The following is a 25,541-nucleotide window of genomic DNA, read 5'->3' on the forward strand; positions in this document are numbered from 1 at the left end:
ACCATTCCTCCTCTGTCCAGTCCCTGACAGAGTCATAGAATCATATAATTGTAGAGTAGGAAGGGACCCTGACGATCATCTTGTTCAACCCCTTGCAATGCAGAAATATGCACTTGCCCCATACGGGGATCGAACTTGCTACCTTGGCATTGTCAGCACCATGCTCATAACCAATGGAGCTATCCAAGAATAAGGATTGAGCCAAAAACCCATCTAGTCCAGCATACTGTTCTTACAGTGGCCTCCCAGATGTCCCAATGGGAAGCCCTTGAGCAGGACCTGAGGGCAACAGCACTCTCCAAACTGTGATGCCCAGCAACTGGTTTTCAGAGACATGCTGCCTCTGACAGCAGAGATAGAACATAGGCATCATCATGGCCAGCTGGTACTGGTAGCCTTATCCTTCATGCATTTGCCACATCGAAACACCATCCCATATTTCTTTCCCCATTTAATGCAGAATCAAGACTCTCTGGAGCACTGGCGGAGGTGCAGTGGGTGCAGTCTGCCCCGGGTGTCATCCCTGAGGGTGGGTGACATCGCCGCGCCGTTCCCTTGGGATGCTCAACACTATCCCCGCCCCCAGGTGCACAGCTCCGCCTCTGCTCTGGAGCTCTCTATCTGGCTCTTGGGACTCTACCAGAGCACACCCCCTCTACCCAGGCTTCTTATTGGCTCTGCTCTGTACCCACCTCAAGTGCTTTTTGCCTGCCTGTAATGCAGAGGTGAAACTAGGATTTATTTCACCCGGGTAAAAGACCCAGTTTGGCACACACACCCCATGCACATTTGCATACACACACACACACACACAGGCTGGGAGCCTCAATGGCACCCCTCTGGAGGCTTCACCCGGGGGGGGGGGAACCTGGCTACTTCCCCCCCCCACCTCTTAGGTATGGTTCTGCTGGAATGTATCTACAATCTCTGATCACAAGTTCACCACATGTCTACAGCTGTTCAGCAGAGATGGGAGGGGGGCATTTTTTTGTCCCAAGGGCCACATCCCCTCCTATACAGTCTTCCGGGGTCCATGTGCCAGTGGCAGACAAGGCCAGAGGCCAAAATGTGTAGGGCTAAGAGTCAATGTGGGTGGAGCAATTGTACAGTTTACTGCATTTCAGCCACACAAAAGCCAGATATTTTGACATCCTCTACACAATCTCACATATCTCTCCATTCTGATAGCCAGAAGGCAGCGGTGTCAACCTGGATAAAATATTGGGGGGGCCAGGTAAGCCCCACCCTGCATAATCAATAAGAGGACATGGAGAATGCATGCCATTTGAATGGTAGTGCCCATCAACTGGGGGAAGGTAGACCCCTCAAATATTTTATGGGCGGGTGTTAATGGGACTTCAGCCCCTAGGAGTTGGCTCCTATGCCAGAAGGCATCACCAGAGTTTACAGAGATACTCCAGTCAGGCAAAAGCATTCAAGAAGGGTGCAGAACAGGGCAGGTGAGTGGTGTGGCCTGAGAAGAGGAGGTAGGCCTATGGAACCTCCCAGGTGCCAGGTAGAGAGTTGTGGAGGGCCACTATTAACTGCCAAGGACCAGGTTCCCCATCCCTGTTCTAACACATGGATTTGCTCCAAACGTTCACTTGTGATACCTCGCCCCTGTCAGATAGGATAGAGTTAAAAAAAAAGTTGCTGTTCTGTGCTTTTTATGGAGGGGTGAGGAAGCAATTTGTGGTTTTTAATCTTCATTCCATTTTAAAGAAAATAAAAGGTGATGCAAGCAGGCGGGGTAGAGGAACCACCGATGTTCTGGCACCTTTTAAAAATATGATTTTGCTGTGAAACTGACAAATTTTCACCTAAGGGAAATGTGTGAAAATTTGCCATATTCCCCTGTCCTTCCCTAGAAGTGGAATCATTATATATATATATAATGATACACACACACACACACACTTTCAACAACAGCAACAAAAAAGATCTGCTGGCTGTTGAATATGTTTACAGGGGTATAGCTTTGGAATAAATTAACAGAAATAACCCTTGAACAGTTCCCTTCTCCCGAATCCCTTCCTTAAATATAGCACAGCGAGCTGAGATCTGCATCTTGGAGTCTGTTCAGCCCTAATTGCATCCCTGACCTCGGCTGCTGCAAAATTGGGATGCCTCCGTGTTCTGCAGCCTGAGATGTCTGCAAAAACACTGGACCATCTGCATAGAAGTCTGAGTCATTCGCACCTGTACATCACTTTAGTTGCTAAACACCCCACAATGCGGCTGGACTCCATTAACAAGCATTGTATTATATCTTATTTTTACTGCAATTTATAATTACCTTGAAAGCTCGCCTTTCCTCTGTGGAGTTTAAGGTGGAGCATAGGCATCTCCTCCTCATTTTTATCTGCACAACAACCCTGTGAGGTAGGTTAGGCTGAGAGATAGTGACAGGTCCAAGGTCACCCAGCAGAACTTCACATAACTGGGGGGGGGGGGGATTGCATTGTGAACCTCTGCTTGACATAGCATTCATAAATAGATTCAGAATTGGCAGGCTGCATTATTTACCGTATTTTTCGCTCTACAAGACACACCAGACCACAAGATGCACCTAGTTTTTGGAGGAGGAAAATAAGAAAAAAATATTCTGAATCTCAGAAGCCAGAACAGCAAGAGGGATCGCTGCACAGTGAAAGCAGCAATCCCTCTTGCTGTTCTGGCTTCTGGGATAGCTGCGCAGCCTGCATTCGCTCCATAAGACGCACACACATTTCCCCTTACTTTTTAGGAGGGAAAAAGTGAGTCTTATAGAGCAAAAAATACGGTATTTATTGCATGTATATAATTTCCTCCAAGGAACTAGACTTCTCCAAGGTTAGACTTGGAGGCAGTGACTGGCCCAAGGTCACCTAATGAGCTTTGTGGCCATGTGAGAATTTGAACCCTGGTCTCTTAGGTCCTAGTCAGACACTCTAACCACTGCACCAAGCTGTCTCTGTTGTTTTCTGTCTGTTATCCTAAGTTTTAATGTTGTGCGACAGAGGAATGCAACACAACAGCTGTGCTAGTGAGAACTTGTTGTGCAACAAGGTTACCAGCAACCTGCTTATGCATTCTCTTTTTCAGCAACATTCCACTGGCACACACAAAAAATTCGCCAGCAGAACACACATATTGCTAAATGACTTTAACTGAGTGCTACCGTGGATACGGGTGGCGCTGTGGGTTAAACCACAGAGCCTAGGACTTGCCGATCAGAAGGTCAGTGGTTCGAATCCCCACGACGGGGTGAGCTCCCGTTGCTCGGTCCCTGCTCCTGGCAACCTAGCAGTTCGAAAGCACGTCAAAGTGCAAGTAGATAAATAGGTACCGCTCCGGCGGGAAGGTAAACAGCATTTCCGTGCGCAGCTCTGGTTCACCAGAAGCAGCTTAGTCATGCTGGCCACATGACCCGGAAGCTGTACGCTGGCTCCCTCGGCCAGGAAAGCGAGATGAGCGCCGCAACCCCAGAGTCGGCCACGACTGAACCTAATGGTCAGGGGTCCCTTTACCTTTACCTTGGATACAACCCTATAGCCATATGGAATCAGATGGCTCTGCTTTGCTTCATTATAAATGCATGCTTTTAAAATAAGTATTCTTGGGCAGTGTGCAGGATCCAGTCAAGGAATGATTCCCAGGGCAAATTGGACCAGTTCTGAGTGACTGGGCATCAGTCAAGTTGGGCTTAGACAGCCAGAGATGGCTGCAGGTCAGGTGGGGTAGCCCAGAATGCTCTGGAGCTGTCAGTGGGAGGGGCATCAGACAAGAAGGAGAAGCAGGCATCAGGCAGAAAAACCAACAAAAAGGCTGAGACTTACCTGACTGCCGTGTGCATTTTCCTAGGAGAACGTAGAAGCCCATCGCCACCTGACTCTCCTACCTGCCTGATAAAGGAGACTTTACAGCATCAATGTCTCCTCTCAACAGCTGTTGAGCTTCAAGTCTTAACTATTTTGTTTCTAGGATAATGCAGTCTTTAATTCCCTAGCCACTGTTTCCATTGCAATCATGAACAGTGCATGGATCGTGGGTGGTCAAGTTATCGCAGGCTCCTACTGGATAATACCTGTGCCATCACTACTGACAAACAACACAGTCATCGTCCGTCCGTCCCCCCGAGTCATACTAGTCTTTTACTGTGTTACGGCTAAAATGCCCCCCTTCCGTATCAACTGATAGGTTATTTTATTTTTTTATGAATTTGAAATATTATTATTCAGAGAGAGACAGAAAAATAGAGAAAGTAGATGTAGATAAACTTTAGCATTGGGCATCCATTGTTAAGTTATTTTATTAGCTCCTTAATTCAGACTCTAGAAGAATTGTGAAAAATGCTTGCATTGCTCCCACATGCAATCACCTACATGGACATTATTTTAAAAAAAGAAACAAAGGATCTGAAGCCAGCCCAGAAATCATACACACTGAATACCATGCCCCATAAGAGGATGGGTGGAAGAGACTCAGCCTCTCACCCATCTCACCAAACCTGACTCTGGCTTGCGCAAGATCATACAGACTGGGGTGTGTTTTTGTGGTTATTTTAAATGCTGGGATATGTCCTTCTCCCAGAGCCATTTGAGGTTGCCCCTGCTGGAAAATTGCTCTCTACAAAAGCTCCCTCAGCAGTAATTACCTAAATGGGGGAAGGGAGGGGAGATCCATTTAGAATCCACTTCATTGTGGGATTAGCTAATTAATTAACGGTTTCACTGACAACTCGAAGGAGAAGAGTGTGTTAAATGGCAAGGCTGTGGTGCTTGATTTATGTGTTCTGACACACACACACACACACACACACACACACACACACACAGGTCCTCTTCTCCCCCCCTCCCCCTTCTCTAACCCTGCCACAGGAAGAAAAAAAACACATCCAGCCAGGATAGTTCCAATGATTTCTATGCCTCCATGGTCTCTAGAGGGGCTAGTTCCTTACAGAGCCAAGTGGGGTTGGGGGCTCAGAACCCCAAAGGCTGTGACAGAAGGCTGGGAGTGAGAGTTGGGAGGCTGGGACAATGGCCGAGAGACGGAAACAGTGGCAGTTGGATAATGTGGCAGCTGATTCTGGTCATAGAAGGAACTGTGTCCTGATGAACCATTTGACTCTTGGGGGGATGTCCATCTGCCTATCTCAAACACAGAAACACAGAGAGAGAGGAGAGGGAGAGAGGAGAGAGAGAGAGAGATTGAGAGAGAGAGGACAGTACTAAGGAGTGAAACTGAATAGAGTCAGAATGCTGGGAAAAGGTTTAGAAGGAGGTGACAGGAATGCCATCAGCTTAAGTGAGGACGGACAGCTCAGGTTATTAGATTGGCATGCTTTCATTTCTAAGTACCAATCTGTCAATTTCAGTTTCTTTCACTTTTTCATTTCCCCCAACCTTAAATTTATTCCCCTGTGTTTCCACATCAGTTTGTGGTTGTTTTTTAAGTCCTCATGAAGACTCATCAGCATTTTAGTGCAAATATTCCCTAATCTATATGTGTTTGTATGCAGCCTTGCCTAACACACAGGTTTTTGCAAAGCTGCAATTTTGTATGTTACCTTCACTAATACAATGGTACCTCTGGTTACATACGCTTCAGGTTACATACGCTTCAGGTTACAGACTCCACTAACCCAGAAATAGTGCTTCAGGTTAAGAACTTTGCTTCAGGATGAGAACAGAAATCATGCTCCGGCGGTGCGACGGCAGCAGGAGGCCCCATTAGCTAAAGTGGTGCTTCAGGTTAAGAACAGTTTCAGGTTAAGAACGGACCTCTGGAACGAATTAAGTACTTAACCCGAGGTACCACTGTATATGCATTTTTAGGTGCCCTTTACGCTAGGGCATCCATTACTTGACTGGAGAACTGTGTTGCAGTCCGAATTTTGAAGGATGCCTGTTTCAGTTGCCCATATTGTTTCAGGAAGCGCAAATTATGGAAGTTAACTTTTGAAAACAAACTGAACTGGATTTCTACCCCATCCATGAGAAACTGTTAGTGGCCTCCCCCCCCCCCTTTTTTTTTTTTTTTTTTTTGTTCAGTCAATCAACCAGCTACAAATTGTGTCCAGCCCACATTTTACCAGCTTCTCCACAATAATATAATGGGGGACTTTATCAAATGCCTTATTGAAATCAAGATACACTACATCTTCAGCATTCCTCTGATCTACTAAGCTTGCAACTCTATTAAAAGAGAAAAGAAATGAGATTTGTCTGGCATGACTTGTTTTTGAGAAACCAATCTGGATTTTAGTAATTTCAGCATCCTTTTCTAGGTGCTCACAGGTTGCTTAATTATTTGTTCTAGGACCTTTCCTGATATCGACATCAAGCTGAATGGTTGGTGGTTACCTAGGTCCTCTTATTTCCCTTTTTTGAAGATGGGGACAACATTTGCCCACCTCCAGCCTGCAGGGACCTCACCTGTTCTCCAAGAATTCTCAAAGACTATAGACAGAGCCTCTGAGATGACATCCACAAGTTCCTTGTGTGCAGCTCATCAGGCCCTGGAGATCTGAATTCATTTAATGTAGCTAGGTGTTCTCTTATTACCTCTTTTCCTATCTTGGGCTGCAGCTCCCTCCTTGTGTCATTTATTCTGTTATCACCAGGTTCGGCACTGATTTCCTTTTGAATGAAGACAGAGGCAAAGTAGGTGCAGTTCCACCTTCTCTCTATCACTGAATAGCATTTCTCAGTCTCCATACAGAGGAACTACTACAGTGGTACCTCGGGTTACAGACGCTTCAGGTTACAGACGCTTCAGGTTACAGACTCTGCTAACCCAGAAATAGTACCTCGGATTAAGAACTTTGCTTCAGGATGAGAACAGAAATCTTGTGGCGGCGGGAGGCCCCATTAATTAAAGTGGCACCTCAGGTTAAGAACAGTTTCAGGTTAAGAACGGGCCTCCAGAACGAATTAAGTTCTTAACCTGAGGTACCACTGTACTTGCTTGCTCTTCCTCTTGAGCGTAGCCAAAGAAACTTTTAAACATTATTTTTAAGCTCTCTTGCAAGCTTGAACTCTTTCTGAACTTTGGCCCAACTGACCTTCTCCCTGCAACTGTTGGTTGGCTACTCATGTATACTCTCCCTTCACGATTTCCCATTTCTTCTGTTTTTTATTCATGCCCTTCTTAAATCTCAGCTCATCTGTAAGCTCCTTATACAGCCACACCAGTTTCGTTAGATGCCCCCCAATTTCCTTTCTTGTTGGATTTGTATGCATTTGTGCCAGCAACATTTCACCCTTAAGAAACTCTCTTCCATCTTGGACTCCCTTTTCTTTGAGTATATCTGACCACGGGATCTCACCCAGCAGTTCCTCAAGCTTTTTGAAATCAGTATTCTGCATGTCCAGCTACACTCAGCTTTCCCATGCCTCCATAATGAAACCCAAGAGGACATGATCACTACCTCCCAAGGTTCCCAGTACTGGCACATCTTTTATCAGTTCCTCCTTGTTGGTGAGGACCAGGTCCAAGACAGAGGAAGCATTATTACCAGTGCTTCCACCTCACCCCCTGAAAAATAGGTGCCAGAACTCACCATGTTGTTACATTGAAGTTGTTACAGTAAGTGCCACACTTCTTAACAACAACAACAGGTGCTGGTACTGTGTACCCTTGAGTACCCCTGAAACAAACCACTTATTATTACTCTTTTAAAAAATTTATTAGTTGCCTGCTTCGTAAAAGGTCTCTAAGCAACTTGCAAAGCTTTAAAAACATAACACACAATGGATATTATTATTATTATTATTATTATTATTATTTATTAAATTTGTATACTGCCCTATAAACGGCCTCAGCCCATTATACCTGAAGGAGCGTCTCCACCCCCATCGTTCAGCCTGGACAGAGGTCCAGCTCCGAGGGCCTTCTGGTGGTTCCCTCACTGAAAGAAGTGAGGTTAGGGGGAACCAGGCAGATGGCCTTCTCGATAGCAGCGCCCACCCTGTTGAACGTCCTCCCTTCAGATGTCAAAGAAATAAACAACTACTGTATCTGACTTTTAGAAGACATCTGAAGGCAGCCCTGCTTAGGGAAGTTTTTAATGTTTAATGTTTTATTGCATTAACAACAACAACAACAACAACAACAATATTTGTTGGGAGCTGCCCAGAATGACTGGGGAAACCCATCCAGATGGGCGGGGTATAAATTATTATTATATTATTATATATTTGCAGGTCTCTTTTAACATAATGTTAAAATCTAAGTGGTTATGCAATGAAACCATCATGGCAAATAGCTAATAAATAGATGCTGATATCACTACTATAATTTCAGTATTGATGATGACCAATTCTCCTTCCCTGCTCAGCAGGTCTCAGCTCACATGCCTCCTGACTCTCACCCAGGACTCTACCCTGGCTCTTACCCAGGGACCAAGCCAACTCAGAGGTCATCCCAAAACCTCTCACAATGAAGAGGGCCCCTTGATCTTGCTGGTCTCGCCTTAGTCTCTCATGCAAAGATTGTAAACATGTAAAATGTAGAACATGTGATTCTCTACTGTTTGCTAGGAGAGGGGCACATAGAAAGCTGCCTTATCAGATCATTGGTCCATTTGGTTCAGCACTGTCTACATTGATTGGCAGTAACTCTCTGGGGATCCAGGCAAGGGATAATTCCCAGGCCTATCTGGAAATGCCAGGGATTGAACCTGGGACCTTTTGCATGCAAAACATGTGCTCTACCACTGAGCTACAGCCCCCTCCCTGATAATAATTGACTTGAGCCTTATAACACTAGCACTTGGGGATGTCCAATGAAGCTGGCTGTTGGAAGATTCAGGACAGATCAAACAAAGGGCTTACAGGCAACAACCAATTTATGTGCGTTCAATTGACGCGCTTCACACATTACCCGGAAGTGACTTTTAAAATGAGCCTGTTTCCAGCTCAGCTGTCAGACACTACTCTGACTATTGATCTCCTTCCTAGCAACTAAGTGGGTGGGATGGAGGAAAGGCCCACTCATTAGCCTGGAGGGCGCCATCACTTAGTGGTAGCTCTTGCAACATGGCTCATTCTTCTGGGATGCTGATGAGGACACTTAAGTGGCCCGCTAAGGGTCTTGCAAAGAAACTTCTGATTCTATGACCAGTTCAGCAATAGACCAGTTCAGCAATTCTATGACCAGTTCAACAACTGATTCTATGACCAGTTCAGCAACAGAGGTCCCTTCCAGCTCGAGGATTCTATGACCATTTCAGCAACAGAGGTCCCTTCCAGCTCTAGGATTCTATGACCAGTTCAGCAACAGAAGTCCCTTCCAGCTCTAGGATTCTATGACCAGTTCAGCAATAGAGGTCCCTTCCAGCTCTAGGATTTTATGATTAGATTCCAATCTACATTGGGTACAGGACCCCTAAAATTGGAAGGGATGCAAGGCATCATTCAGACTGACCCCTCCACTCCATCCCAAACCCACAACAATATTTTCTAGCCTCTGCTTGAAACTGTCAGCATCTATTAAGAGACGGGCCTTGAACCATCCTTGATTCTGTGCAGACCATCATTTCTGCCGGAGCACATGGGAGGTCTGGGTGCATTGCGTGGCCCTGAGTGACAGATCTGGGAACTGGGGCTTCCAGGGGATGGAGGAGGAAGACATGCTGTCACCAGCTGAATCCAAGCTAGGGAAGTAGTTGAATTAGCACTGTTTGCTGAGCAAACACTGCCAGGTTTGGGGGGAGGCTGCAGAAGGGTCTAACCACACAGACCTTTATTTGTTGGCAAACATTCCCGGCTCCCTCCACTCACCCAACACCCCTCACTCCCCAGTTCTTCCGCAGCTTAATCGAGAAGAGGAACTGGTAGCTGGATAAAAGGTTTTCAGAAACAGAGGTTACTGCTTCTTGCTGGTGGTGAGAAAGGGGGAAGGTGAGCCAGGAGGAAGTCAGGGAGCGAATTGCCCAAAGCAAGCAGTATTTATTTAATATTTTATGGAGTCGTTAAAGGCTCCAGGCACATTAAAGATCTCAAATAAGGTGCTGGGAAACTGGAAGAGGTTTCAAGCTGGACTTAATTAGAAGAGGAGGCGGTGGTAAAAGGGAGGGGAGAAGATAACACACACACCCCATTTTCATACATAAAATATTGCAGGCTTGGGAAGGGGGATACAGCTCTTATTTCATATGTTCTGAACACAGGGAATCAGGATGTATCATGTCAAAGAGCAAAGCTTGCCAAAGGCTCATGAGATGGCACAGGCACTAAATGTATAGGCCAGGATTGGCCAAACTGCAGGCTCCGGAGCCAATCCAACTGGTCCTCAGCAGCCCCACCCACCCAGATTTCAAAGAAGATCTTTTTTCATATATTTTTTAATTGAAGCCTTAGAATGATCGGAAAATGAGAAATTTACAGAAGAGCTACGACTCCCAGAGTCACCTGGGGAGAAGGGTTAACTGTTAAACCACACTGGGAATTGTAGATCTGAAAGGGGAACAGGGGGTCTCCTGACATCTCTCAGCACCTTTAACCAACTACAGTCCCTTGGATTCTTTGGGGGAAGTCATGACTGTTTAAAGTGGGGTGATATTGCTTTAAATGGATGGTGCAGAGATGGGGCTACAATAGGATTTAGATGGAAACATCCCATTGCAGTTTGGGGTTCTTCTGAACAGGAGCTTTATACCAATATATATTGAAGACCCAGGCTTCAATGTTGTATCCTGCCCTGGGATGTTAGGGTGAAAGGTGGATAAACAACAACAACAACGTGTACATTTGGCATGCTGAATTTGTCCAATCCTCTTTTAAAGCTATCCAAGTTAGTGGCCATCACTGTCTCCTGTGGGAGGGAGTTCCATAGGTTAACTATGTGCTGCATGATTCTTTTTGTCTGTCCTGAATCTTCCAGTCATCTACTGCTTAATACAACCATTTCTATGTGGTACACAATAGGGATGCAACATAAAATAAATTAAAGGGCCCCTCCACTGGTGGGTTGTTTTTCAAGAACTTGGTGTGTTGTGCTTCCAGGGTTGGGATATCCCTTTCCATTTTATTTACAAAACACACACACATAGCCCACAGACCCCATAACTGTTAACAGCAGAGCCACGCCCCCACGCCCCAAAAACCCGCAGCAGTAAAATACTAACAGTCTGAGAAAGAAGTCTTGCGCAACACCCACACCCTAATGCAAGTAGTACAATTATTTTCAGTTCCTTTCAAAACACCTAAAGCTGAAAAAGAGCTCTCTGTAATTCAAATGCTCCCAGCATTTCGAACATCAATCGATCCAGGAAAGAGATAGGGTCTTACTTAATGTGTACATCCCTTCTTCTCCTGATCTCGTTTCTCTCTCTCTCTCTCTCTCTCTCTCTCTCTCTCTCTCTCTCTCTCTCTCTCTCTTTCTCTTTCTCTTTCTCTCGCTAACTCTCACACACATGCACACACAAACATCCAGGCCCCCCGATTCCCTCTTCCTTCCATCCTTCCGTCCTCCCAACCATCCTGCCGTCCTTCTTTTATTTCTCCCTTTCTTCCTTTTGGCTTTGTTGATGGTCTGCAGGAAGACCCTTGATAAAAAGAAGCTGAGAAAGTGAGTGAGGGGTGTGTGAGTTGGTGGGGAGGAAGGGGGGGCTGGACCGGAGAGAGGGAGGGGTACACACACACACACACACACACACACACACACACACACAGGACAGGAGGTGGATGGAATCTCGGTATCTAAAAAGGAATTAAAGTGCTTTTACTGGAGTGAAGAAATCATCTGAAGAATGGCCAGGGAACAAAAGCTGCCGGGCTCTGGACAAGTTGCCCTGAATAGGCTGAGATCCCCTTAAATAGGGGGAACCCACCCTCCTGGACCCCCCCTCTTAAGCCTTCCTTGCTCCCTTCTTCCAAGAACAAATGTCGAGCAAGAAAACATGAGGGTGGGGAGGGCGCGAGGGGGGGGCACAGAGAGAGGGAGGGAGAGAGAGGGAGAGGGAGGTAATCCGCAGCCACTTTGGCCCTGAATAAAGGTGCAGTGTGAAGCCTTTGGCTTATTCAGCTGCGCTAAGCAGGATTTACAAGGCAAGAGAAAGAGAGGGAAGAAAAGGCTGGGGGAGAAAGGGAGAATTATTTGTGTCTCTTAATACTTGTTAAGCACTCCTCTTTTGCTGGGCGAGACAAGACACAGAGAGGCTCAAAGCCCCGAGGAATAATCCAGGCCCCCAAACCACACTGGGGCTCCTCGCCGGGCGGCACACAAAGAGGATGGCAATTAACCTCTGGGGTCCCCAGCGACAGTGATCTAATCAGCGTTGGGTGCAGCAGAGCTTGGGAGGAGAGAGCGGCAAGGTGGGGGGGAGGCTGGAGCCACCACTGCAGCCTTCCTGGGGACAGAGGAAGCAGGCCAAGGCCACCTGTGGAGGAGGAGGAGGAGGAGGAGGAGGAGGAGGAGGAAGGGGCATGGAGAAGGCTCCCCCTCCCCTCCCATCACCGCCAATCCCAAATCAAGGAATTGGCCATAGCTCAGTGGCAGAGCATCCGAAGGTCCCAGATTCAATCGTGCACAAGCTGGGAGAGACTGAAACCCTGGAGAGCTGCTTCCAGTCAGTGCAGGAAATACGGAACTAGATGGACCCAAAGGGACTGACTGTAGCTCACTGGCAGAGCATGCAGAAGGCTCCACATTCAATCCATGGGATCTCTAGGTAGGGGTGGGGAAAGGCTCCTTGCATGAAAGCCTGGTGCAGGCATAGGCAAACTACAGTTCCTGTCATCCTTAGCTAACAGGACCAGTGGTCAGGGATGATGAGAATTGTAGTCCCAAACATCTGGAGGGCCGGAGTTTGCCTATGCCTGCCCTAGAGAGCTGCTGCCAGTCAGTGTGGGCAACACTAAGTTAAATGGACCAAGGGTCTGACTCGGTATAAGGCAGCTTCTCATGTTCCAAAAGGTTTCTGGGAACCCATTGAGGCTCCTTGTCCAGCCGTGCTGTGGCCTTGATGAGTTCGGTTTCTAGCTCTCCATAATGACTCTGCCTTCTGGGGGGGGGGTGGACCTCAAGCCTCCTCACACTCCATCCATCCATGGGGAGAGGCAGGTTTGGCCTCTGCTGCTGGGTCTGAAGACACCGAAGAAGAGGATAGCGAGGAGGAGGAGGCGGGCCTAGCCCACTTATAGAGAATACACACAGCTCCCAGGCTCTGTTTGGACATACAGCTGGAAGAACAGAAAGGGGTGTCAATCTGCCTACTTGAAGTCAAGATATAGCTTCTTAGTAACACCTATGGAAAAGTGATAATTGAGCCTAAATTGATTCAAACACAGGCAATTAAAGTAAAACGCGACTCCCTGCTGCGAACGAGAGAGAGTGGTGGGTGTGTTTTTTATATATTAAAAAAAACCCATAATCATAATAAAGGAATATTAATGTGAAAGATGTCTAATCATAGGGGATTTGCGCAAATGGAGGTACATTGCTTCTCCAGTCCTCCTGTCACTCCAGGTGCGCTCTCTTAAGTGGTCCATCTCTAGAAAAGCCACTAGGGGGTTTAAACCAGGGGCATATATTTGGGTGGAGCCATTTCAAAGCAAAGACACCCCAAGTTGGTCCCCTCTATCCATAGATTGGCAAGGCAAGAGTAGGAACAAATGAAAATGATGTTAGCCATAGACTTATGGAAATCTATAGACTTAAGACCATTGATCTCAATGGGTTTTACTCAGTCTATGAGGTGGGTCAATTCGGATGGCTGGGGCACTGATCCACCAACCTTGGTCTGCTCTCAGCCAGCTCTCACCTGCCTGCTGTCTTCCTTACAGTTAGTCCAGGAGGAGCCCCTGGCTGACAGCTTCCTTCTCCTCAGTCTCAACTGTACCCTTGTAGAACTCAGCGGGGAAGAAAATGGCGACAGACTCGAATGAGTTGGCCCTGCCTGCTGTTTGGTCTCTCTGCCGCCTTCTTCTTCTTCTTCTTCTTCTTCTTCTTCTTCTTCTTCTTCTTCTTCTTCTTCTTCTTCTGGCTTTATTTCAGCTGGAACTCACTGGAACTCAGTTCCGGCACCTCTCAGGTGGGCACTATTGCCATTATAAGAGAACAAGGGAGGCGTTCATGGTGAGTTCTGACACCTCTTTTTCTAGAAAAATAGCATTGATTATCAGCATCATTATTTCTATCCCACCTTTTTCCATCACCTGTCTCAAAGAAGCACATCAGACACCCAGTTCCGTCCCCCCCTGTAATGTAGAAGGTTCAAAGCTTTATTTTAAAGTTTGTTTAAACAGATTGGACAATGTTTTATGGGCAGCTTACGTACATGGGGGAAAGGTAGGATGGAAATAAAAATGGTAATGATAATAATACAATGCATGTTTTAAATTATAAAAACATTTTTAATAGTTTAAAAGTAATTCAACTATAATATACGAATATGAAAACAGATTTTTTTTAATTAAAAAAAAAGTTGGTAAAAACAGCACAGCCTTATTTAAAAACTCTTTTCTTAAAAAAAAAGAAAGAAAAAGAAAAACCAGTCAGGCCGCAGAAGCGTGTTGAAATAAAATGACAAGGAAGGAGCTGGTCTAGCTTCTCTAGGAAGAGAGTTCTGAAGACTGGGTGCAGCCACCGAGAAGGCCCTCTCCCCACCAAGCATGCTTGTGAGGGTGGCAGGACTGAAAAAAGGGCTTCCCCTGAGGACAATGGACACCAGCCAGCACTGAAGTGGCCTCTAGATGTTGCTCCTCAGGTGAGTTTAGCCCTGTATTCCCCCAAAAGTCACAGGTAAAACCAACACATCAAGCTTCTCGTCTCACGACTTCATCTAGAAGTCAGAGCTAGGGGACCTGTGCTCCTAGATTACAGGTTCCATAATCCCTAGCCATTGACCATGCTGGTTGGGCTGAGAGGAGTTGCAGTCCAGCAACATCCAACAGTGTTAATAATTCTCTGTTTTTATGGATCATTGAATAAACAAACAAACAAACAAATAAATGCAGCCCTTGGACCACCTTAGCTCCAGCTCAATATGGGTACAGATTTCAGCTTGTGCTACACATTCCAACCTGCACATCAGTTCAGGAGATGCAGATCAGGTAAGCTCTCTCAGAATGTGTACCATATTCCACCCCTAGTTCAGCACAAACCACTATACCGGGGAGAGGAAACCTGTGGCCCTTCAGGTGTCATTAGTATACAACTCCCATCATCCCTGATCTTTGGCCATGCTGGCTGCGATTGATGCAAGATGGAGCCATGAGAACATAAGGAGACCATTCTGTTCTCACAGAGGCCAAACAGATGCGCACCCCAAAGGGAAGCCTGAAAGCAAGACCTGAGCACAACAGTATTCTGCCTACAGGAGATTATCAGCCACTGGTATTCAAGATGCACAAAGCCTCTGGCAGCAGCAGTAGAACATAACTATCATGGCTAGTCCTTTAACATTGGGAGGGTGCGCTTACAGGCTCTCACTCCTTCATTTTTTTGGTGCCTGCTAAACACATTCCTGTTTAGACAAGTCTACCTGGATGCTTGGGGCGCAGGTGGCGCTGTGGGTTAAACCACAGAGCCTAGGACTTGCCGATCAGAAGGTAGGCGGTTTGAATCCCCATGATGGGGTGAGCTCTCGTTGCTCGGTCCCTGCTCCTGCCAACCTAGCAGTTCAAAAGCACCTCAAAGTGCAAGTAGATAAATAGGCAGAAAGGTAAACGGCGTTTCCATGTGCTGCTCTGGTTTGCCAGAAGCGGCTTAGTCATGCTGGCCACATGACCCGGAAGCTGTACGCCGGCTCCCTCAACCAATAAAGAGAGATGAGCACCGCAACCCCAGAGTCGTTCATGACTGGACCTAATGGTCAGGGGTCCCTTTACCTTTACCTAGATGCTTAGAAATCTGACGTAATTTCTATCTGTTTCAATATTTTAATTTGTGTATATTGTAAAGTAGGGTTGTATTATGATTGATTTTACTGATTTGCCTTTTGCAAACAGCTTTGAGGTCTTTTCTCCATCAAGCGGTGTATAAATGTTACGGAAAAATAAATAACAAAAAGAATAATCTACATCGGCCACCTCTGAGAGCAGGTGAGCCTGCTTATTGCTGGGCTAACCTATCTGTACCATGAAAGCGCCACAGTCATAAGAACCTTTCAGCACCATGGTCAGCACCACTCAGCCAAGACTTTGGCTGTATTCCTTCTAAGCTCCATTGAGAAGGACAACTTGCGTGTGACTTCAGCATGATTTGTATCTTCCATTTTTTTTATTTTTGCTTTTCCTTAATTACTAACTAGTACACCCCACCCCAAAAAAGGCAGCTGATCTGAATATGGGGAAGTGGGTATTTAACCCTTTTCTTCCATGTCATCCCCTAATTTAAACCCCACTCTATTCATTCTGGAGAGAAAAACGTACAACAATGGGTGCTTTTTTTCATACAAATATTGATCAGGGATGGAGACACTCCAGATGTCTCTATCTGACCCTGGGGACTCACCCAAAGCCCCCCAATTCACTGCCCCAGCACCACCTAAAGTGTTTCATCCTGGTTGGGACGTGCCCTGGATCTGTGAAGGTGCCTCTTGCTTAACTGAATGGAAGATGTAGAGATGTGTGTGATTTACAGTGCAAAGGGAAGAGTCACAATTGTTACTCTGCCCCCCGTTTGCTGTGGTATGTGGCCCCCAGAAGGTTCCTTATGTGGTGATGTGGCCCTCACACTAAAAACTTTTCCCCATCCCAGGATAGATATTAACAGTGCTTTTTTCGGGGGGGGGGATATTAAACATCAGCCTTGTCATTCAGCTCCACCTCCCAAGGTAAGAGCAGGTTGAAGCCTTTGAAACTCGTGCTGATCCAAATATTTAGTTTCTCTTACCACTATTCAAGGACACTTTCCACCTGGGGGAAAACACTCAAGGAGGGAGCAAAGAAGGGCCAGTAAAGGGTGTGGCCTGGGAAGAGTCCTAAGAACCAGATGGAAAGTTATGGAGGGCTACATTTGTCCTGAAGTTTATGCTTCCAGGATCAGAAGCAGCACGTCACTGTATAAGAACCGTGGAAAATGTCCTCATGTACTACAAGTGGGCTTCCAAGATGCATCAGGTTGACTGCAGAATTCTGCCTTATTCTGAGTCAGACTACTAGCCCATCCAGTTCAGTATTGCCTACACTGGCTGGCAGAAGCTCTCCCAAGTTTCAAGCATGAGCCTCTCTCATCCCTACCTGGAGATGCCGGGGATTGAACCCAGGACCTTCTGCATGCAAGGCAGGTGCTGTGCCACTGAACTTCCCTGTAGTGTCAGATAGGCCTTTGGTCTGATTCAGCAGGACTCTTCTTAATTCCACTTCTACGCATCCAGTGAGGGGGTTGTTTAAAACATGAAAAGCTCATGCAGCAATATATGCATTAGCCTCTCAAGAACCATCAGATTCTGTGTTGTTTTTCGAGGCTGCAATTTGGGGTGCCATGAGTGGGGTGCAAGCAGGGCTCCCACAACCCCACTGAGATCGGTCGAGGGGTCCATTCTGGGGTGCAGTGCAAAGCACTCCAGTGCTCTAGGAAGCCACGAATTCCTACGTGCTTTCTCTTTAACAGGAACCTAATTTGTGGAATGAAGATAATATATCAATGGAAATTAACATCACACTCTTCCATACAGGTGGGTTGAGCTGCGGGTGAGTGCAATGTAATTAAGAAATTAAAAGGTAATTTCCACATATGCTTTCTGTTAATCTAACTCGGCAATCATTTAATTTACAGCAGGGGACTGGCAAGAAGGCAAGCCAAAATAAATAAGATAATACTATATTTAATTGCTCGACGGAATGATAATGAAATGGAGTGGCTTTTCAGCAGGCACTGCAGGGGAGGTGGGCTGACCCCTGGAACACGTTGGAGATTGGAAGGGGCTCTCCCCCCCCCTTCTCCTTCTTCTTTAATTTCACTTCCACAGGAGTTCAAACTTTCACCCAATGAACCCAACTTTTAGGAAGTTTTGACTCGAAACAGAACTTTCCGACTGATGTTTCTCCCTCCATGCCTGCGGGAAGGGCTGTAGTTCAGTGGTAGGTCAACTGCTTTACATGCAGAAGGTCCCATGTTCAACCCCCAGGTAGGACTGGGGAAGCTGCCTTGCGTGAAACCCTGGAGAGCTCCTGCCAATTAGTGTAGACAATACTGAGCTCAAGGGACTGACTCAACATAAGGCAGCATCTTGTGTTCCTATGACTTAAGGGAAGCGGCAGAGCTCAGGGCCAGAGCACCTGCTTTGCATGCAGAAGTTCTTGGGTTCAATCCCCAACAGCATCTCCAGTTTGGGCTGTGAAATACTCATTCCTGAAACCCCGGAGAGCTGCTGCCAGTCAGTGAAGACAATACTGAACTACATGGACCAATGGTTTGACTCAGTATAAGGCAGCTTCCTCTGTTCCTTAGTCCTACTCCCCACCTTTCAGTTGCAGTTCTCCTGAGTCTGTTGCCAACCCCAGGGTTGCACACAGACAAGAGAGAAACAAAGATGGAATGAAAAATATAGTCAGGGGATGTCAACGCAGTGACCACAGGTACAAGCCTGCCCATGAGTATGTTGTTGTTGTTGTTGTTGTTTATTGAATTTATATACTGTCTCAGGGCGGTTGACAGAACAAAATCAGAATATGAAACAACATATATAATCAAAATAAAAACAACAACCCAATAACACACACACACTCCCCAAAAATGGTGCCTATGATATGTCTAATTTAATATTCCTGAAATACACACAATGCACAACCCTCTTCCTGCTCGGTACCTGTTCTCACTGAGCGCATTCCGAACCTAGGAAGTGTGACCTGACCTGACCTGACCTGACCTGACCTGACCTGACCTGACAGTCTTTCCTTAGAAATGTCATTCCTTGCTCGCAGCTTGGGCAGGCCGCGTCCTCTTATATACCTGCTGGGATTGACAAGGCATCTGACCCTCACCTGAATCTCATAGCTCTCCTGTAGCTGCCTCTGATTACTTATCATTTGAATCTTGGTGGAAATAACTAGCATTACACGTCATGTGCATGGAAGTTGCCAACCTGGAACTTTTCTTTATTAGTGCCACTTTGTTTTTTATGATTCCTTGTAAATTACTTCCTTGATTAACAGCTGTTGGGAACTTCAGGGTCCCTGCTCTCCCTTCTTATGGTCTTTGTACTGGACCTGGAGACTCCAATAGAAAGCATTCCATGTCAAGAAGGAGGGCAAGTGGGCACCCTATCAAATGACAGGGCAGGAGTTACACGGAGCAGGGCCTTTTCACTGGTGGTGCCCATTCTATGCCTCGCTCTTCCCAGACCTGCTCTCTTTTGGCCTGTATTTTGGAGCTTTATAATTTAGGAAGGCTTGGGAAGAACTGGTTGACAAGTCTTATCAGTTGCTGTATGAGCAGATATTTTTTGCTGCTATTCTGTGCTTCTGGTGCACCAGGGTTTACACCAGTGTAATAGAGTTGGCCAGGATGCCAGAAGGGATACAATTTATGAGCTTTCTCCATTATCTGCACAGCAGGGAGTGTTCAGCCAACAGTGCAAAGGCTGAGCTGAAGTGTTCCCTGCTGGTTACCGGCTTTCAGCAATAGGGGTCGCTGTTTGGTAGTACAGTGGTACCTCGGGTTAAGTACTTAATTTGTTCTGGAGGTCCGTTCTTAACCTGAAACTGTTCTTAACCTGAAGCACCACTTTAGCTAATAGGGCCTCCTGTTGTTGCCGCGCCGCCGGAGCATGATTTCTATTCTCATCCTGAAGCAAAGTTCTTAACCTGAAGCACTATTTCTGGGTTAGCGGAGTCTGTAACCTGAAGTGTATGTAACGTGGAGCATATATAACCCGAGGTACCACTGTTCCAAATTGGTTAGTTGTCAGATTCTAGAGCTCCCTATTGGTGGCTGTTAGGTAATTCACAAAATACAAAGTCCAATCCTAAAACACAGTGTTCATTCATAAAGCAGTAACATAAATCTCCATTGCTACATATTGGGTGCATATTTCAGCGGTTGAACGTACAAGTTTATGACCATGCTGTAGTGTAGTGCTTATGTGACTGTGAATAAAAGGTGGCTGGGCTCATTGTCTTGGGGTTTGGGGGGGAGAGGTGACAAAACTGATTTCCAATAAGTGCCCCCCTTTATTTCCATAACAAGTCATCGAGTCTGTACTCGGAATGGTGACACCAGGGACCTAGAAGGTGCAGGGCTTGTCAGTCCAACCCCTGCACAGTCTCATAGGCTGACCTTAAGGCAATTGGAGCAATTGGCTCAAATTGGGCCCCACAGGCCGCTCCTAAGGGGGCCCCTGCACCAGAGCAATCTAGATGGATTTTACTTATATCTATAATATTTTGCAGACTTTGACTGTGAACTGGGGCCCTACAAAAAAAAAAATCAAGTTGTGCCCCATTGCTTCCAATTGGACCCCGCTGGCTAGCCCTGAGTCTAATAGTTGCTGGGCCTGAGTTGCCCTGCCCTTGCATGAAGTCTTGGGTTTACAATTTTGGGAGAGGGGAGACTGTGGCACTGGGAGCAGGCAGGCTGGTGAGGCCCCCTAGACTTAGAGGCTCGAGTTGCCCTGCCCTCACATGAAGTCTTGGGTTTGCAATTTTGGGAGAGGGGAGACTGTAGCACTGGGGAGCAGGAGGGCTGGTGAGGCCCCCTAGACTTAGAGGCCCAGGGCTTCAGCCTACTTAGCCTATACATAAATCCGGCACTGGGTGCAGCTCAGGAGGGGGTCCCAAGAGCTAAAGAAAGAGACCTGGAAGGCCACATTTGACCCCACTGTCCTGAAGTACCCACCTTTGTTATATAGCTGGGTAGGTAAAGATATACCTATTTGTAGAAAGTTTAGAAGAGAGAGAGATACAGTGGAACCTCAGTTTCCGAGTGTCTCGGAAGCTGAACAATTCAGATCCCAAATGCTGAAAACCCAGAACTAATTGCTTGCATTTTCTAGTGTGCCTCGGAGGTCAAATGGCTTCCTAGGTGAGTTTCTCAATTTTCCCCATTGAACTTGTTGACACCCCATTGCGCCTCAGTTGTTGAATGTTTCAGAAGTTGAACGGTCTTCTGGAACGGATTATGTTTGACAACCGAGGTTCCACTCTGTGTGTGTGTCTGCGTCTGCTGATAGCTTAGAAGTCATCTTCACAATACAGTCATACCTCGGGTTGAATATGCTTCATGTTGAGCGCGTTCGAGTTGCGCTCCGTGGCAACTCGGAAGTAATGGAGTGCGTTACTTCTGGGTTTTGCCGCTGGTGCATGCACAGACGCTCAAAATGACGTCATGCGCATGCGCAAAAGAGACGAAAAGTGACGTGTGTGTGGGCAGACGTGCCGTCGTTAGTTATGTTTGCTTCTGGATGCGAATGGGGCTCCGGAACGGATCCCGTTCGTATCCAGAAGTACCACTGTAAATTGGTATATAAAATGATGATGGTAAAAATAATAATAGTAGTAGTAGTAGTAGTAGTTAATAATAATAATAATAATAATAATAATAATAATAATAATAATAATAATAATAGATACTTGTAAACTGCTTTGAAGCCACCTTGGCAATTAAGCAGTATATAAAATAAGAACAACAACAACATACACAAAAATAGACAGATAGACAGACACACACACACATTCTGCACCCCTCCCCAAACCATCACCTCCCCCTCCTCCTCCCGGCATCAGATGCACACACACACACACACACACACACACACACACACACACACACAGCATCATATGAGGGGCTGCATTTTGTATGCATGGCCTGGGAGCTTCTGAGCCTCTCCAGTCAGTAATTTGCTGATTGGAAAATGTTCCAGCTAAGGGATGTGGAGAGAGAAAAAGACAGAGGGGGAGGGAGGGAGGGAAGCGGGTGCCTGATCAAGGGCAGGGGAAGGGGGGGGGGCTGGAGAGATGGGAGTTCTCAAATGCAGCCCTCTAATCCCAACCATGTGGCCATCTATTATTTTAATAAAACCTGCACATCCAGCCCTCACGCCAGCTGCTGTTCCCCTTCTCTCATCCTGTGGATCTCATTTATTCCTCATTAGCAAAATCACCTGTTGTTTGTCAAATTGGGACGGAGCTGTTGGACAGTAAATTGCGTTGCGGCTGCCGAGGGTCTGGAGAGAGGAAGGAGGTGAGGTGGGCAGAAAGGGAGTCTGCTTGCGGCGTGGGGGGGGGAGAGAGTTGGGAGGGGAGCAGAAATCCAGCTGCTTACTTGATAAAAAGTAAGATTCCCAACCCCAACACCACCCCTCTCCAACACATACACCCATGGAAGTCTTTTCAGAGGCTTCTGGAATGCCACCATGAAAGATTAGCTTCTTCTGAGTCAACATCAAAGGACGGCACTGTTAGTCAATGAATCCTATGATGAGTCTTAGGCAACTGATCAATGGATCAATTAAATCTGCATAAGTTTGAACATGAGAAAAAACAATGGGTCCAAAGGGGGAGGGGAGCATGCTTTCTTTTCCTTTTTTGGTTTCGATGGCACTTGTGTGGGTGTTACAGCCGCCGCCATCCGAGAAGAGGCATTTTGTTGCGACAAACAAAAGAAAGTACTTCTTCATACAGTGCATAGTTAAACAAAGGAAATCACTCTCCGGCAAGGAGCAGCATGGCCACCAACTTGAATGGCTCCGAAACAGGCTGAGCCAAATTCTTAAAGGATAAGGCTTGCAGTGGTCACTGCCTCCACTGTTGAATACAGTATTGCCTCTGAATGCCAGATGATGGGAACCACAAGTGAGAAGAGTGCTGATGCTGCCCTCAGGTCCTTCCTCATGGCCATCTGGTTGGCCATTGTGAGAACAGGATGCTGGACTAGTAGATGGGCCTTGAATCAGTTCCAGAAGACCGATGTCCTGATGTTCTAATGTCCCATGGTTCCATCTCATGAAGAAGCAGGTACGCTCCTGGATCCAGCTTTGTCACCAGAGGCCCAGGCAGCCTCTGTGGCTTCGAACACCTTCCATCAGCTTCAGATGGTACGACAGATGCAGTCGTTTCTGGGCCAGGAAAGGTTGGCCGCAGCAGTTCTTGCTTCAGGGCTGGGATTGCTGCAATGCACTCTGTATGGAGCTCCCTTTGTGCTTGGTCCAGAAACTACAGTTATTGCAGAATGCTGAAGTATGGTTGGTGCGGTAGGCGTGAAGAAGAGAAGAAGAGTTTGGATTTGATATCCTGCTTTATCACTACCCTAAGGAGTCTCAAAGCAGCTAACATTCTCCTTTCCCTTCCTCCCCCACAACAAACACTCAGTGAGGTGAGTGGGGCTGAGAGACTTCAGAGAAGTGTGACTAGCCCAAGGTCACCCAGCAGCTGCATGTGGAGGAGCAGAGACGCGAACCCAGTTCACCAGATTACGAGACTACCGCTCTTAACCACTACGCCACACAGTGAGACACTGCCAGCATATTACACCTCTGCTCAAAGATCTGTGCTGGCTGCCAAGTTGGTACCAGGCCATGTTCAAGGTATGGTTATTTAATACAGTGGTACCTCAGGTTACAGACGCTTCAGGTTGCAGACGCTTCAGGTTACAGACTCTGCTAACCCAGAAATATTACCTCGGGTTAAGAACTTTGCTTCAGGATGAGAACAGAAATCATGTGGTGGCTGCGGGGCAGCAGTGGGAGGCCCCATTAGCTAAAGTGGTACCTCAGGTTAAGAACAGTTTCAGGTTAAGAACGGACCTCCAGAACGAATTAAGTTCTTAACCCAAGGTACCACTGTATATAAAGCTCTTAATAGCTTGGGAACAGCTGACTTGATGGATTGCCTCACCCCATATCTGCTTACTTGACCTCTCTGATCTGTGGAACATGCACTTTTACAAGTGAAATATAATGTTTGTTCCAAGTACACAAGGAATTGGTCAGCATGGCAGCACATTGGCATTTGGTTCTTTGTTTGTATTGTATGTGCTGGAAAACAATGAAACACTTTAAAGAAAAGGAAAAAAGAAAGAAACTTCCCCACCTCTTAACATCAAGGACATAAGAAGAGCCTACTGGATCAGGCCACAGGAGGAGAGCTCTTGTGCTTGAATCCTGCTTGCTGGTTTCCCACAGTCATCTGGTTGGCCACAGTGAGAATAGGATGCTAGACTAGATGAGTCATTGGCCTCATCCTGCAGGTTTTTATGTTCTTACAGGATTGGTGTATCAATGAAACTTCACAAGCATGCATTTATATTTGTAACTAGCTATTCAAAGCTCTTTTGGAGGAATAAGCAGACATCTGGTTGGCCACTGTGAGAGCAGGGTGCTGGACCAAATGAGCCATTGGCATGATCCAGCAGGGCTCTTCTGGTGTCCATTTGTTAGTTAGTTGGCTCCACCTGTCACTGCCTCTGGCTCCACCTACTGTTGGCCTCCCTGTCTTCCACCTCACCAGTTCCCATGGGTACCAACCAGGACCGGCCTAAGACATTTTGCTGCCTGATGCAAAGGACAAGATGGAGCCCACTCTCCACTCCAGGTTCAGGAACTCACTGGACTAGCTGTTGAATCTTATTTCAACAAGGCAACATCCTCCACCATATCTGAGGCAGCAGGCTAGCTTAAGGGAGTGTAGGATGAGGCACTTGCCACATGGACATCTCACTGCTACCCCTCAACATCTGCTGCCTGAACCAGCTGCTTCATTCTGCCTAATGGAGGGGCTGGCCCTGGCACCAGCCACCGCTGATGGGGCATCGTCTCATTTGCCCTAATGGACGAGCCTCCGCTAAATGCTAGCAATGCCCTGATTAGCAATCCACACACACCTCCCACAGTGAGGCTCTATGTTTGTACAATTTGTACACCGGATGAAGGCTTGTGCCAGGGTCCTGTTAAAGGGGAAGTCTCCCCCCATCGCTCTTGAAAAACGATTGTCTGTGCACAGACAGCCTAATCTCTTTCAACATTGGTCTATGTCCTTACGGGCCCCAAAGTCACTCATCACAACCGCACAGCCCTGGAAGACGTATCGGTCCCAAGCGCCGCCTGCTAAAGGGAACCAGGAGCCGGCTGGCAAGAATGCTTTCGCCACCTCTGCAGTTTCTCTCTGTGGGATGATGAATTTATGTTATTATTGTTGTGAAATCTCAGCCAAGGGAAATAGATAAAAAGAGTCTATCGGAAGGTTGGAGACCCGGTGGAATCAAAGCACATGAAATCAACCTGCTTTGGTCATCTTAAATCTTATCTTCTTACACACACACACACACACACACACACACACATCTCAGAGGGGGAAAAGAAATAAACATCCCAGCATGCTTTCTGCTTATTTGATAATGTTAGGAATTATTTAACTATTTCCCACTTAAACACACATACACACGCACGCACGCACGCACGCACACACCCCTCAGTACATTACAGAAACACAATGTCAGTCATACTTAGAGAAGACCCACAAAAGTCAATGGACTTCCATAACTTATGCCTCTTAATTTAACAGGAGTATGGCTTCCGTTGAATATCACCTACAGTATAATCTGCCTTGCCTGGATAGCTCAGTTGCTTAGAGTGTGGTGCTGATGATGCCAAGGTTGCAGGTTCGATTCCCATATGG

This window comes from Podarcis gaigeae (assembly GCF_964106915.1).
Source record: "Podarcis gaigeae genome assembly, chromosome: 16".
In the NCBI taxonomy this organism is placed as follows: Eukaryota; Metazoa; Chordata; class Lepidosauria; order Squamata; family Lacertidae; genus Podarcis; species Podarcis gaigeae.